General features: G+C 43.2%; 1 long non-coding RNA gene across 2 annotated transcripts in view; it reads right to left on the bottom strand.

Annotated features, from left to right (window-relative positions):
* Positions 1 to 1,421: 1,421 nt before the first annotated feature.
* The window catches only part of LOC116499801, a 54,183-nt gene continuing 40,768 nt past the window's right edge, over positions 1,422 to 14,836 (bottom strand). For both annotated transcript variants that reach the window (XR_004254251.1, XR_004254250.1), the window contains exons 2-4: positions 6,006 to 6,111; positions 5,380 to 5,430; positions 1,422 to 2,696 (exon numbers count right to left, since the gene is read on the bottom strand). This is a non-coding gene — a long non-coding RNA (uncharacterized LOC116499801). The remainder of the gene's footprint in view (positions 2,697 to 5,379; positions 5,431 to 6,005; positions 6,112 to 14,836) is intronic.

Genomic DNA, 14,836 nt, shown 5'->3' with positions numbered 1-14,836 from the left:
CAGGGACATGCAGCCATGCTCACCACACTGCAGGTTTCTGGATTTCCTGCAGTGTGATGTCCACATCTGGTCAGTCCAGCAAACAAATCCGCGTGACTGATCACAGCAATGATTTGAAACAAAAAGGGACTGAGCTTTATTACAGACTGCAATTTTACTGAGCTAGAGGAGAGACGTAGAAGAGCCTTTCATGGTCATGTGTTACAAAGGGAATTTCTAAATGGGAGAAGAAGGAACTTTATAGCACACAGAACAACTATAAAGCCCGTTTCTTAAAATTACCTAGAAGCATAAGTATTGGCAGCCAGAAATATATTTACCTCCCCATTCTCTCCCCCAATTCTTTCTGTTGTTAAACCCATACAAACGAAACACATGCATATAATTCTGCAAACATCGCATTTAATTCAAAACAGTACCTGTTTCCTTTTAAGGCAAAGTGAAATATGTACTAAAGATGCAGTACTAATTTCATCTGTTGGAAAATGGCTTTTTTCCCCAGGCATACTAATAGTCACGCAAGCATTTTGGTTGATAAATTTCTTTTTTTCTGCTTCATGCTTGCTCAAGTCTAGCCTTCCTTCTCAGCGTAAAAAGCATTGCACACAAAGCAAACAGATGACAATTCCGTCTCTCTACCAGTTTTCCTGTCATGCATTTAAAAGTACATTTTTCCTTTAATGTCCTCTCAGTCACCCAGCAGTGTGGTTCACCACAACTGTGATGGGTAATCATTTTCTGAGGGTCATTTTTGTCTATAAGGGGGTGCTCAAACCAACTCTGGCATGCAGCCAGGCAAGCCATGACACATATGATTTTTTTTTAATTACCATGTTCTGCTGAATAACATTGTAAGAAGTATGCTGGGCATCGGGAACATTGCATAGTCATGAGAAAAAATGACATCCACAGTCCTAAGTAGGATTCAGCTGCAGGGCCTCTGCATGATAGAAAAGGGAAAAGTAGCCACTGCAGTGTTTCTCATAAAAGCCAGCACTAAGAGCATCTACTTAACATACTTTATTTTGGAGATAAAGGAGATCAATAACTTAGAAGCATCTAGTTGCTGTCTTTCATGTCTTCCATTCAGCTTGGGAACATACTTATTAACCTGAAGCTATAAAAAATAAAATAAAATTACCAAACTCTTTTTTCAGGGGGTCCAGAAAAGGATCTTTCAAGGGAAATGACATCTGTTTTGAACTAAGGAAAGGCATGTGCTATGCATGAATGCAGCTTGTCAGCATCACGTGGCCGAAGTGCTCTGGTTCAGCTGTGTGACATTTAGCAGTCCTTGAACACAACACACGCGCTCTTGGTGCATGCACACACAGAGGAGACAACTGGAAAGGGGAACATGACAGTGTTTTTTCTTTATATTTCACAAACTGCTCTGACAAAAGAAAAAAGAAATGGGCTTGACAAGAGAAAATAAAACAGAATAAGATAGGAAGGAATTACCAAAACAGCAGAGCTAACAGCACAGGTTATCCTTTCTCCTCTGGCAGTGCTGCCTCCCATTATTCACAGACCTGAATCAGAACAGGCAGAACTGATTCCAAGGCATAAAACATCATCAAGGAGGATTACTATATGCTGTGCCTGATGGTGTGAATTACATCTGAAACTCCGGGCTGTCTTGGTGATCCCACTGCAAACCAGACCTCCCTCTTCTGCTTTAAAGATACCACTGGGCTGTTTAGGAAAACATGAGCACTGCATGTTCTCATCTGCTACAGCCCCTCTTCTGTTACCCATAATAAAGTTTATATATCCAGGCCATCTGCTCTTTTAGCAATTTATATTCGTAGGGATAAATGCAGCGAAAAAGATGGTGGTGAGAGAGATTTCACATCGTGCCCAGGTGTGCAATTTCTTCTTTGAATGCTGGAAACCACAAACAGGCAGCTACTGCTAGAAAAGCCACGAGCATAAAAGGAAGAGAGAGGGCAGAGCCAATGTAGGTAGCTTCCTTGTTACTTTGCACTGACAATAACAAATCAAAGCAGATATCATGCGAAACTGGAGCTACAAGGTAGAGTACTCATCTGCACTGTACCTGGGATGGATAGTCCCACTTCTCAGAAGTGAACCTTGATGCGATGGCTGAAGATGCCCGTGGTCCTCAGAGCTAACTCCAGATCTCCTATGCGTCTGCTTCTCCCATGGCAGGGCTGGCAGAGGTCAACATGGTCTGTGGGCACCATCCAGTGTCTTTGAAGCAGCTCCTTCAGTGATTTGTGCTCAGGTATAGGATGCCATGGAAAGAGATGCCGTCTTGTTGACTCTGGGACAGTAGTGACCTCTGGCAGAGGGGCAAAGCAGGCAACTGGCAATGACTTTTTACCAAACAGTCATGCAAGATTATCCATATATTATGGGACAACACCCAAAACCATTCTGCACAACTCAGGCCCCTCTCTACCTCACCTTGTTTGAAGGAAAGGATTTACAAGCCCAGCCTGGAGCAGGAGGCAAGACTGCACCAGGTGCTGTTCCTCTGTGGGACTGTGTGCTTGGCCCATGGCCTCGGCCCATGCTCCTGCTCAACGTTTGAGTAGGAGTTCAAACCCATTGTGGGCCACTCCCGAATAAACATGGAATATTTCTTCTAGTATAAATGTAGCCTGAAAAGCTGTACTGTAATTCTGTCATGTTACACCGAGGTCTCAGAAACTTCAGGTCCAGTCCATAGCCTGTGAAAATAATGGTAAGAGCAATAGTGAAGAGAGCTGTATAGGCTTTCATGGGGTCTAAAATGAATTACATGCTGTTACATTTGTGATCAACCTATTGAAAAAGGAAGGACAACTGCCCTCCGAGAACAGTTTCACCCTGGTCACCTGATTTTCAGAACCTTTTCAAGCAGTTTAGATTAAAAAAACCTTCAAAAGGTGTGAGTCAAAAGGCTTTATCCACGCAGTGCTGGTTCTCCCATGGTCACAGCCAAAACTTGCAGGGGCTCCAGGCATTCTGTGCAGATCCCAGCTCTGGCAGGTGCTGGGCCACTGCTGAATTGATAACTCAGAGTCTCTGTGTTTTGAGTTAAAATGGTGTTGATTTGCCCAGTAGCTAAAATAAACATTTCCCCTTACCTCCCCAGTATCCACTAAAATGGAAATTGGACAGAAGCCTGTTATTATGTATAGTCTACAAAAGGAAAAGCGGGTTTCTGAAATTATTATACATACTTATTTTGAAGTTTTATGCCTTACTTCACAGCACAATCATATCTACGCTGCTGTTTTGAATTTGTGGGAGTAGTTTGAACAGTTTAAATACACTTGCAATCTCTATTAAGTAGGAAAGAAAAAGAGTGTATATTTATTTGTTTCTTTTACTTTCTACTCTTCGCTGGTGCCTTGTGACTGACTTCAGCAATGAACATGTGACTCTGTGCTAATAAGTCTTCTCCATAATTAGGCTGTATAAGGGGTGTATTTGATGGAAAAAAAGATATTTGTGTGTATGCATACATACAAATGTTGCAGATACATACATTTATACACACATATCTGTTTGTATGCACCCTTTTCCCCACAAATAGTCTTCTAAATCTATGGAGATGAAGAAAAATTGTGATTGTGGGATATATATGTATGTTTTTTATTATTTATTTATTTTTGTGAGGCTACAGTAACCAGAGCTATTGCAATTGCAGATGGAACGGAGGAAGCAGGCCTTTCACAGGTCAGACATCTCTGTGGCTGTTGTATGAGCACAGAAGCAGCAGCCTTTGGGAAACAATAGGCTTCTCAGCTATGCACAAGGCTATTCTCTGTTTGGCCAGTGTTCAGTGCTGTCTGCACAACAGGCAACAAGCAGATGCTTCTTCCCACAGGTTTAGACTTTATTTAGTGCCCTGCTTGGTGTCTTCAGACATAACTTCAGACATAACTCCCCGCCGCTGATCTACATTTTGTGATTTTTTTTTTTCTTTTCTGAAAGCCCAGCTCTGCTAGTGTATGGCCGTAAATGAAGTCTTTCTCTCTTCTTCTAAAGCTCAAACCTCTTTTGGTTTGAAAGTGACTCTAGCTGCAGCGTGAGTGATGGGGAGGGGAAGGAGGACAGCCAGGTGATGCTAGCACAGGGATGCAGCCAAGTAGATGCTTCCCATCAAGCGGTTCTGCTGGGGCAGATGGGGTCACCCTGCCTGCAAGTGCCAGCCTGGGGTGACTCTCCAGAGAAGTATGAGGTCCAGCAAAACTGAGGGGTCCTGCAGGCTGGGGAAACCAAACCCACAGCCACCACAGCATTGTGAAGGTGCTGGATTCTGCGCAGGGACAAACACACACTCCCTGGCTTCAACTTGTTTTAGAGAAGCAAAGCCTAAGAAAGCTTATAGCTTTGAAAGCATTGCAGTAATAATCTATGAAGAGAGATAAGCCATTTGATTGTTGGTTTCCACCAAATCTGCTATCATTCAGCAAAGAGAAGCGCTTATAATATTTAAAAGGGGCAGCTGTTATTTTATTGTAGTGGAGGGAAAGTTCATTAGATGTCATCAACTGCTTCCCTTGCTGATGTGTTTTGAGGCGGTATATCGTGTGTAGGCAATATGCCTGAATCCTTGGGAGATTAGCAAAGACTGAAGACTTGGCAACACTCTAAAAAAACTGCTCAGTCTTAGGTAGCAAGAGCTCTTGCACAAGCCAATGAAACTTATGAAAATTAAATATTTAGGATAAAACATTTGAACTTGATTTGAACATGGTTTTCCACCTCTCCCTCCCACAAATGTACAGTGTCTGTTCTGGTCTGGTGCCTGGGCTTTAAAAGCTCTGTTAGCAAATTCAAGTAGTTTCAGGGAAGAGCTACAAAAGTGATTCCCAGAAGCCTGAGAGATTAAATGGAAGTCAAACTATTTAGTTTATCAAAGAAACGCTTTGCAGATGACTTGAGCTGGTGCCAACTTACAGGGAATGGGAGAGGACTGAGGAGGATGGAGCCCACTCGGCTGAGCCCTGCTTGCCCCACGAGAGCTGAAACATGCCTAGAAGGGTGCTGGACTATCCTGTGCTCCCCCAGCTGTGGGTGGCTTCCTCATGGCCTGGGGACCAGGAGAGAAGCTGTGGGGCAGGGGAGCAGAGGGGAACATGGCCACAAATTTCCTGCCTGCTCATGCAGGGTTGCATTGCCCTCTGATATGAGGTGGGGGCACATCCCCTGGGACAACACTCATAGCAAGCTCCATGGCCCCCGCATCCGTCTCAGGGCAAGGACAGGCACTTATATGCAGGGAAGATTTCTGACCTCAGCAGCCATTAATATAGCAAAAGACAGCAGCTGGAGGCCGAAGATAGAAAATACCAGACCGTGGATAAAGACAGTTTTCCGACACATGCAGCAATAAGCCACTGGGACAGCATATTTACTTACAGTTGTGTTGGATTTTCTGCCCTTTTGTTTCCATAAATCCAGTTTGGATTCCTTTCATCAAAGGTACAAGCACAATCAGAAATTATGTTTGGAAAAAAAAAAAAAAAAAGAGATTGAATTAAAATCTATAGTTTGTGTCATGCAGAAAGCCAACAGAGAGGGCTGTTCTCATCAGCCTGCAAGTCTAAAGCATTCCTCCATACCAGCATAGGTGGGTGCGGCCAGGACAACACACAACATATGACCAAAAGGAAATAATTCATTCTCTATGATACAGGATGAATAGATTTTCACACTATTCAGATCCATTTTTTTTAATCATCCACCATATGCCAGGAACTGGAGAGGATTGTGCACAGAGAGTCTGCATCTGCTTCCTCCTTCATGCTGTGCGTGCTTTTTATAAAAGTCCTGCTCCGTAAAGCAGCAGAATGCCTGGCCCATAGCACCTCCCAGGGTCTGTGTGACTGCTGCTGCAGAGGATACACCATGGTGATGGTCAGTGCAAACGCTTGGCAAAGAGCTGCAAGACCATGGCTTACAGGAGGTGTAAGTGCCTCCTCAAGCAGCTGCAAAAGTTAACAAAGCCGAACATCTTCAGAAGCAAGGAGAAAGAAAATGATCACCTTGCTAATTCTATTGTGGAGGAATAAATACTTATGAGCCTTCATGGTGGTTGGTTCTGGATCCAGATGATCGACCCACCTTTCTCTCACTGCCCACGAGCAAGATCTAAGAGGAGAAGAAAGCAAGTTATGGCAGAGGTCAGCTGTTATTACAGCACTGTTTATCATGCAGGCTATATTAGAACTGCGGCTCATAAACAACGCACACAACTGTCTCCTTTCTCTTGGCTGCAGTATTCATCCAGCTTTACACAGATCTCTGCTCAGGGTCAACTGGAAGCCATTGAACTATTTAACTGCTTTGTTTATTCAGCTTTTATTTCATGTCATTGGGCCTTAAGTCCAGCAGCTTTTATAGGGTGCTTGCAGTAGATGTGCTTGTATGTGTCATAGTTGTTTTGAGTAATGACGGTATATTACCAAACTTATATACATTTGCTTGCTCACAAAACTGCTTCGGATTTTACAGTCGCAGTACTTGCCAACTTGCTTTTTCTTTAATAAAGTGATCATGGTATTAGTAGAGCATCAGCAAAAGGAGTGGCATGCCATTCATAAAGTTCACACTTAGTTCAGGTGACTAACTATAGAAAAAAAATACTCCAAAATCTATCTGTCACAGATCTACAAGCACCTTGTCTTCCATTGCCCTACAGCTCAATTCCCCTGGCACTTCTACAGCATCAGTGAATGAGAATCTAGCCACCCAACAAGCCCTCTGCAATTATTCTTCAACCAGATCTAGAATTACTACCTAAGTGCCTTACTACCCCTACACAATAAACAGGATTAGGTCATCAAGTTGGCTTTCTGCGCCGAACGTTGCATGTATGACAGGGTTTATTTCCTAAACAAAAGACTGTTTGTCAGTGTTACTTTTGCTCTCATGCATGCAGCACATCTGTACAAACGCAGAAGTATTTCTGCACCACCTAGCTGCTCAGCTGCTGAGAGGTGGCCGGTGCCCCGAAGCGGAGAGGGGGCATCGAGCTGCGTTTAAGTGGGGCAGGGATTTGCACTGGAAAGCCCAACCCAGTTTATCACATGCCAGCCCAGAAAGTATCCAATAGGAGTATATCATGTCACAATTTGTTCAGCTAGGCTTCTGGGCACCAAGACAGACAGATGGTTAATTCCACTTTTTTTTTTTTTTTTTTTTAATAATAAAAAAAAAAGGAGGAGCGTGGAGGAGGGACATAGGACATCCCTTGGCACCGGGCTACTCGCGCAGCAGGCTGAGCCCCTGCACAGCAGTTGGGATTGTTGACCCAGTGAATGTGCCCAAAGATCCTTTTGAGCTGCACAAAACCGTTCAGTTTTGCTATTAGCATATCAGAGGTGGAGCGGTGGTGGGAAATGGTGCAGGCAACAAAGCCTCCAGCTCGGCGGCTTTGTCTGCCTGGAGCTTAGAAAGGCAGAAAAAAAATGATAATTGGCCATTTGCCGTGCAGTGACGGACAGATGTTGACATTTTCTTCCCTCGGCTGCTTCAGCCCCACCCTCGTCCCTGGGTCCGGAGGAATGTTGCTGTCTGGGCCACTGGGGCAGGCAGCTTTCGCCCGCTCTCCTGAGCTGCTGCAGCACTCGCATTTGCATGTAAACAGGTATCGCCTGCATGGAGAAAACGGGGAGGGAGGAAGAGATTGCTTCTGACTTTTTTTTTTTTTTTTTTTTCTTTTCGTCACACTTTAAATCAGACCTTGAATAAGAAGTTAATTCTGATTCAAGAGGGTAGGACATGCACGTCAGCTACATGCTGCACCCTACATCACCTTTGCCCCATGGAAAATGCATGGGAAGAGGCCAACCTGCCCAACACAGCCTCCAATATTTTCTTTATAGAAAGTGGGGGCTTGGGGACTCCATAGACTGCACAGAGACTCCCTGCTCCCACACACCATGGAAATCCCTGAGGAAGACTCCTCTGAGCTCTGTCAGGCTAGGCTCTGTAACTGTGTCATCTGAAGAGACATAATATTTCTTGGCATAGCATTGAAGTCAGCCAGCACACTCAAAGGACAACACCGCACCATTTCCACTTGCCACCCAAAGCACAGATCAATCCATATGGATGGAGCAACTGCCAGTTCATTGCATGTTGGACTTGCCCTAAATCCAAGCAATGTTATTTCTTCTGGCATCATTTATTTGCACTGACTATCTTATTTAGCACTTTCTCCAGGGTTGTTATTCTACAGACCTTTCTCTAAGTGATAGCCCTCACTTCTGCAACAGTGCTGGGATAAAGCATAAGGACAGTGTGCTCACTCATGAGCACTGCCTAAAAAACTTCTGTGACATCCTTGTAGTGTTTGCAGAGTCCAGCCTGACTGGTTGGAGGTAAGACCAAGCCTTGACGGGCTCCAAATCACATATGGCGTTCAAATGGTACCCACCAAGGGAGAGCACAGTGCAGATGCAACATCAATGGCAAAGGGCGACCAAGCAGTTTGTACCACTGAAATGGAGCCATTTCCTGTGCCATCATCACTGTTCTGCTCTCATTCATCAAATTAACCTCCCACAAGCTGGGCTTTCACCCAGCTTTTGGTTATTGCAAGTGATAAATTATGATTTCATAAGGTTTTTGTTCTGCTTTAAAAGGTCATCATGAAGATAGTACCTAATGCATCTGTTTAGAAAATGCTTATGGGTACAATGAGTCTATTTAATGCTGTCTAGATGCAGAATGGAGAAGAGGAAGTTAAGTCACCATCTGAAGTCCCCAGCTGAGCTTGTTTTTAGAGTTTAATGGATAACATTAACTGCCTTTTTATGAGATCAAGGGCCCTGTCCTCAGCCTGACTGATGCAGAGGGGACACAATCTCACTCCTGCTGACTGTGTTTCCTTAGGAGTGGAGAAATCCTCAGTTTGAAGAAAATGCTTTTTGCACCTTTTTTTTTTATTAAGTCAGCTGACTCACCCACCCTGGACAAAGTGTCCACAGAGAGCTAATGCTAAACTCTGCAAACTCATGTCTCAGGCTAAGCTGAGCTATTTGAGAGGCCAGAAGGTTTAGGTGACCCCATACATCCCAGGGTAGGGGGAGTCAGGCCTGTCAGCACACACTTCTGATCCTAGCTCAGCAGCCACTGGAGTTTTGGGAGGGTCTTGAGATTCAGAGTCAGGGTCCCAAACCACAACTAGTTTCAAAGGTTTGTGCATGGTTGTTAAGTCCTTCATTTGTTTGCAGATATAATGCTCTAAGTGAATATAAAATGAGACTTCGGTATGTTGGATAAATTATTTATTGCAAATTCATTGCAAATTCATGTAGTTCCTAGTAATTAGCCTAAGCAAAGTACAGTGAATATGAGGAGTCATCATTCTTCTGCCTTGTCCCAAAGGAAAGACACAACCACAGCTACCATTTGTCATGGAGCATAGATCTTCCATGTTCAGTATTTCTTTACACACACATCTACAATCACAGCATTGGAATCACAGCTTTTATCACTTCAAATGCACAGGGTCCTCAGACAAGTTTGTTCTGCTATATGCTTAGTCTTTGCATGCTGAAGAATTTATCACTTCTTACTAGGGATCTGCAATGCAAACATTTCTTCATGAAGACAGGTGTGTGGTAATGTTTCACTTTTTCAATTCTTTCTACACCAAAATACATGCCCTACACTCAAAAGGACCCTTTCTTAGGCAATCCAAACATGGGCCTGGATCAGACTTAAAACTTCTTATCTCATATAAATAGCAAAAATATATCTTGCCCTGCCCTGTAGCACCAGGGTTATTAGACTTTTAGCCAGAACCACCTGTTACAAGTAGAGAGGCTTAACAGCAGTTAGTCTCAAGACCCACAGAGACAGACAGGCTCTGAAAGGGGTGAGAATCTTAAGAAGTAACTTGATATTCAGTGGGCAGTATATCTAAATCAAAACTAACTTTCAACTGTGATGTAGTTGATTACAAACAATAAACATAATCTTCTCCCCCTGTTGCCATCCTCCTAGGGGTATTTGAAGAGAACACTTATTTTCCCTTAAAATTCGTAATCTTAGAGTTCACGCTAAGTTATGTTCTGTGCTAGGATAGAAATGTCTGTAGTTACACAGTTTGTTGACATGCTCTTAGGTTATTGTACTTAGAAATGTAATGGAACCTGCTCTTTAAAAGAAACCTAAACAAAGTAAAACAAACAAACAAACAAAACCACAGAACAAGTAACCTTCAATAATCATTAATTTTAAAGCAATATCATACAATTCAAAGTAGCAATTATATTGCTCTGACACCTGAATTTAAATTTAGCTGCAGACTTACAGCTGTCTTCTATTCACATTAATAAGTGAAAATTACACTCTAGCAAGCACAGCTGACCATATACAGACTCAGACTCTGCAACATCTACCTTTTTTTTTTTTTTCTTTTTGAAAATAGTTGTAAAGAGGTATGAGAATCTGGATGAAAAGATGGGCAAGAAAACGAACTTTTAAAAAGATCTCCCAACTGCTGAAATTAATGCACCTTCCCTTTATACCTGTAACAATGCACTTGCTTGATATGCTCAATAAAGAAATCCTGTGTTTTTCACAATTCAGTGTCAAAGTTGTGCTATGACCCCATATGTCACCTTGCTGCAAATGAATTAAAAATAAGACATTTAATGATGGTAGCAGAAACATTACTGGCTGGCTTGATCTGAATTCAGATTAAGGAAGGACAATGGCTGATTCTTAAATAAGCAGCTGCTAAAGAAACCCCCAGATCAGCTCCAGTGCTTGTAGGAAATCTCTTAATACTTGGTAGGAGTGAGCCTCAGATCATTTAAAACATGGATGCTTTTCCAGGGCTCACCTCAACTACACCAGGCTGCTCCAATGCTGCTGTGAGCACAGCCAGACCTGCCCTCCTTTTGTGTCTACATGCCTATCCCACCTTATGCAGCCCCTGCCTATGGGGAAAGGCCTGGGGAGGGTCCCTCTCTGGCATTTTTGGTAGGTTTGGTCTTCACCTGGCAACCCCTCTGGCATCTCCTTACTTCTGTCAGGGAGCTGGCCTGACAGCTCCCCCACTCCCCCAACCTCCCCACCCCCCCATGTGCAATTTAATATCTCAAGTACGATCATCACCAACCAAGATGGAAAATGTATGGTGTGGTTTATGTTCAAGACGACCACCTCAATATGCATTTTTTTCAGGCTTAAAAGACCATTCACAGCACGGGGTGTGGCCTGTGGCTTGAAATCCCTTGTTTGATCAAAACTCTTCATTTTCCATGTTCGTGGAGATGCAGCATGAAGAGCTAATTCCTTCACAAACTCAGTGTTAGAGGGTGGAAAAGCAATGAACGTACTTGCATCAGAGAGGGCATTTGATATCCTTGGTAATCACTGCCCAAAGGCTGCTGGAAGACAGATAAAGTGTCACGAATGAAACTCCCGTCTCCCTGGAGATGAGTTTTGCTGCTGAGGAGGTAGGAAGGAGCAGTCACACTGTGAAGCATTTCTGGCACGTTCAGGCATGAGATGGAAATCTGCACGGGGAGGGCCCCTGCAGAAGAGTGACAAGTGACTGCCACTGCAGGGCATTGGGAACAGACAGGCTTGGGTGGCCAGGCCCTCACTAAGAAAGCCTCCTCTTGGATGGGAAAATGTGGGACTTTCTATTTTCTGTTACATGCTGTCATCCATGAGAGACCCAGACACAGGAAAGACATAATAGATTGAGAGAAGAGAACCAGATAACTTTTCCCAGTGCTGTGCTCCTATGACCTTCAGCAGAAATATCTCCAGAACTGAAATGCTGAAACAGTGTGATGATGGGAGGAAAGATATCTTGATGTATCCAACCCATTTGTCAGCCTTTCTCAGAGTTTCCTGTTTAATTAGCATTACCTTGGTCTGCCCCACAGTGATGACCACTAACGGTTTCCCTGTTGTATCTGAGCAGCACTTTCCCCTTCACATTTTCCATGATACTTACACAGATCTGTGACGTGGAAGATTTTGAAGTCTGCTGATCTGAACTGTGAAAACCGTAGCTTGCTGGGAAAATAAATAATTAAATAAATACATAAATAAATAAATTAGCATCCCTGAAAGCACAACTGTATTCCCCTTTTGGCTAAATGGGTGATGAAGTGATAGCTACACTTGCTTTGATGACAGAGATCCTGTAAGTGTCTCGTTGAGGATAGTAGGACATACAAGCCTTGCTCAGGCCCCCTTCTGAGATCCCAGCCAAGAAGAAAGCTGCTTCACAGAGCTGCTGAAACAAAGAGTGCATCCAGATTAATTTCTCTTTATGGAAGCATGTGCTAGAAAATACATGCAGAGCTAAACCTTAGCTGGGAAAAATATTTTTAAAAGTTTGTGAACAAATGCCATCCGTTCCTTAATGCCATTTGCTTCTGGAATAAGACATGTTTTCATTCTCAGGCTCTGCATTTTCTTCTTCCCTTTTCAGTCAACAGGAATTGAACCTGTAAGTCAAAATAGCTTTCTGTCTCCAAACATACTGAGTCAGTACCATGTTTTAAGGAGACAGGGCAATGCTATTGACAGTTTATGAGGCAAGAGATGGGGAGAATTTCCTGAAAAATGGGTTATGATGCTATAAAACAAATACTGCAGCTTCAGCGCTAATCTTCAGTTAAAGAAAACCTTACTGCTGTACAAATCAGCTAGGCTGCTTCCACAGCTGATACTGCTGTGAGAATATTTGCCTTTAAAGATGTGAAATGCTTTCTCACTTCACAGATCCTGCACAATGCTCTTGCAGGAGCAAAATGGAAGGGTACTGTTCTTCTTGGGTATTTTATGCAATTAGCTCTCCCTCTTTGCAAACAGATACTTTCAAACAAGCCTGCCTACTGCTACACATGTATCTACATGTATGCTTGTATCTACTGTGGGTATGGGAAATTCATTTACATATGTGCATTACACTGACATCTACATCTGTGCAGAGCAATGCTCATGATGTAGGCAAAGGGAGAGAGGTTGCCAACACCCACAGCATCACTGCTAATTTGTCTACAACATTCTTTGGAAAGAAGGTTAGTTTTGACACCAGCCCAACTAAATGTGAAGTCAGTCAGTGTCTTGTCCATTCCTCTTTATAAAATGACCCAGAGGAGGTGGGCACAGTTGGTAATCCATGCTGGGGTTATGCTTCTGGGGCTTGGTGCCCAGATTATTTAGCAGTCAACACAGCTGTGGCTGGGGTTGGCCTCACAGAGGTGACATTGCCCCAGCCTCAGCTGGCTGTGGAAACCAGGCCGATAAGGTGAGAATTAGAGGTTAGGGGGGAGTTTAGCGGTGAGGGCAACATTTGTTATGAAATGAAAATATTCAAAGAAGCCATTTGGAATTTGGTGTAAAACTCCTTTTACTGGAAGGAGATTGCAGCAGGAAGGGTGTCAGTCTCTTTGAAGACAAGTGAGAGGATGCGAGGAAACAGTCTCAAGTCATGGGAGGGGTGGGGGAGGAGGAGGGGAGAAGGATGTTAGATTGGACATTAGGAAGAATTTCTTCATGGAGATGGTGGTAATGAATTCAGAGTGAGGAAAACCAGGAAAAAGGCCTGCCTCTGGTGGGCTGGGCCATGTGGCAGCACTCCTGCACCCAGAGTGAAGTGGTCATGGAGGCTGTACCATCCTTTTTGGTCAGGTAAGAAGGACTCCAGGGGAGTTCCCCATTGCTCTCCTGTTCATGAAAAGAGCCCAGAACTGTCTTCTCCTTTCCCCAGAAACACGGCCCTGCTTTGCTCAGTCTAATTTTATCAGCACTGAATGAAACCACAGCTGGTTTAGATCTGTGGACCTCACGATGTGTTTGGAAGGCAGACAAAATACTCAGGGAAAAAAAAAAATGGTGGGGAGAAGAGGAATCCAGAAGCAGCAGCAGTGTTTGGGATGCTTATTTGGTGAACAGACCACAGCTCGGGGAGGCTTCAAAGAACCGCCTGAGGGCTACAGAAATCCTACTTCTGCACTGATAATGTCACCTCATGTTGGAAAAAGAAGCCTCACTCATTTTGATATTATTCAAGAAAAAAACCTCCAGATATCACTTTAAAGGCAAACTCCTGAGGCATAAATATTTTAGGTGCTCCACATTGATTAACAAACTGCACTTTGGGTGATGAAATGCATTAGCACTTTCAGATTTGACTTTTTTTTTTTTTTCAGTATTTGTTGTATCTGCATTTCTCTGCTGCCATGAGGTTAGGCAATTAAACAAAGCAGTTTATCATGGGGTTTCAATCAATTTTCCTCTCAGGTTCTCATGCATGGAGATAATGTTGAAGTGCTTAGCTTGTAAATACTGCAGGATAATGTTTATTTGTTTAAAACTGCTTTCATAAAACCCTGGAATGCTTTGTTAACCCTAGATCACTTACGAACAAACAACCATCCTCAGACTATGTCTTCTTCTATATATATACCATGGTTTAATCCCCTACTTAGAAGTGATTATATAAAAAGTCCTATGATCTTTCAAATGCTTCCACTATTTTTTGTCTCAATCACCAACACACAGAGGTCACTTCTCTTCCTCTGCAGTTACCCTTCCATAGAACCTACTTCCCGCTTCCCATTTATTTTTAATACTAAGCTTCATCCACATAAATACATTTGTTATAGAAACAAATGCCTATACTGTTGGAAACCAGAAATGGCTCTGAGAGGCAGTTCTGCCGGAAGAGCTTCCTGTCAGAAAATAGGTACGGGTTTAGCAGCAACCACAACTGTACATCGCCTTTCATGTTGTTCATACTTATTTCTTGTTTTATTTGTTCTTCATAGTTGTTTATTTCATCACAGTGCTCAGCTGTCTAGGAGAGCAGCAGGGCTGTGTCCATGAGGGC

This window comes from Aythya fuligula, chromosome 1 (assembly GCF_009819795.1).
Source record: "Aythya fuligula isolate bAytFul2 chromosome 1, bAytFul2.pri, whole genome shotgun sequence".
NCBI classification, from domain to species: domain Eukaryota; kingdom Metazoa; phylum Chordata; class Aves; order Anseriformes; family Anatidae; genus Aythya; species Aythya fuligula.
This window is presented reverse-complemented; position numbering and strand designations above follow the sequence as displayed.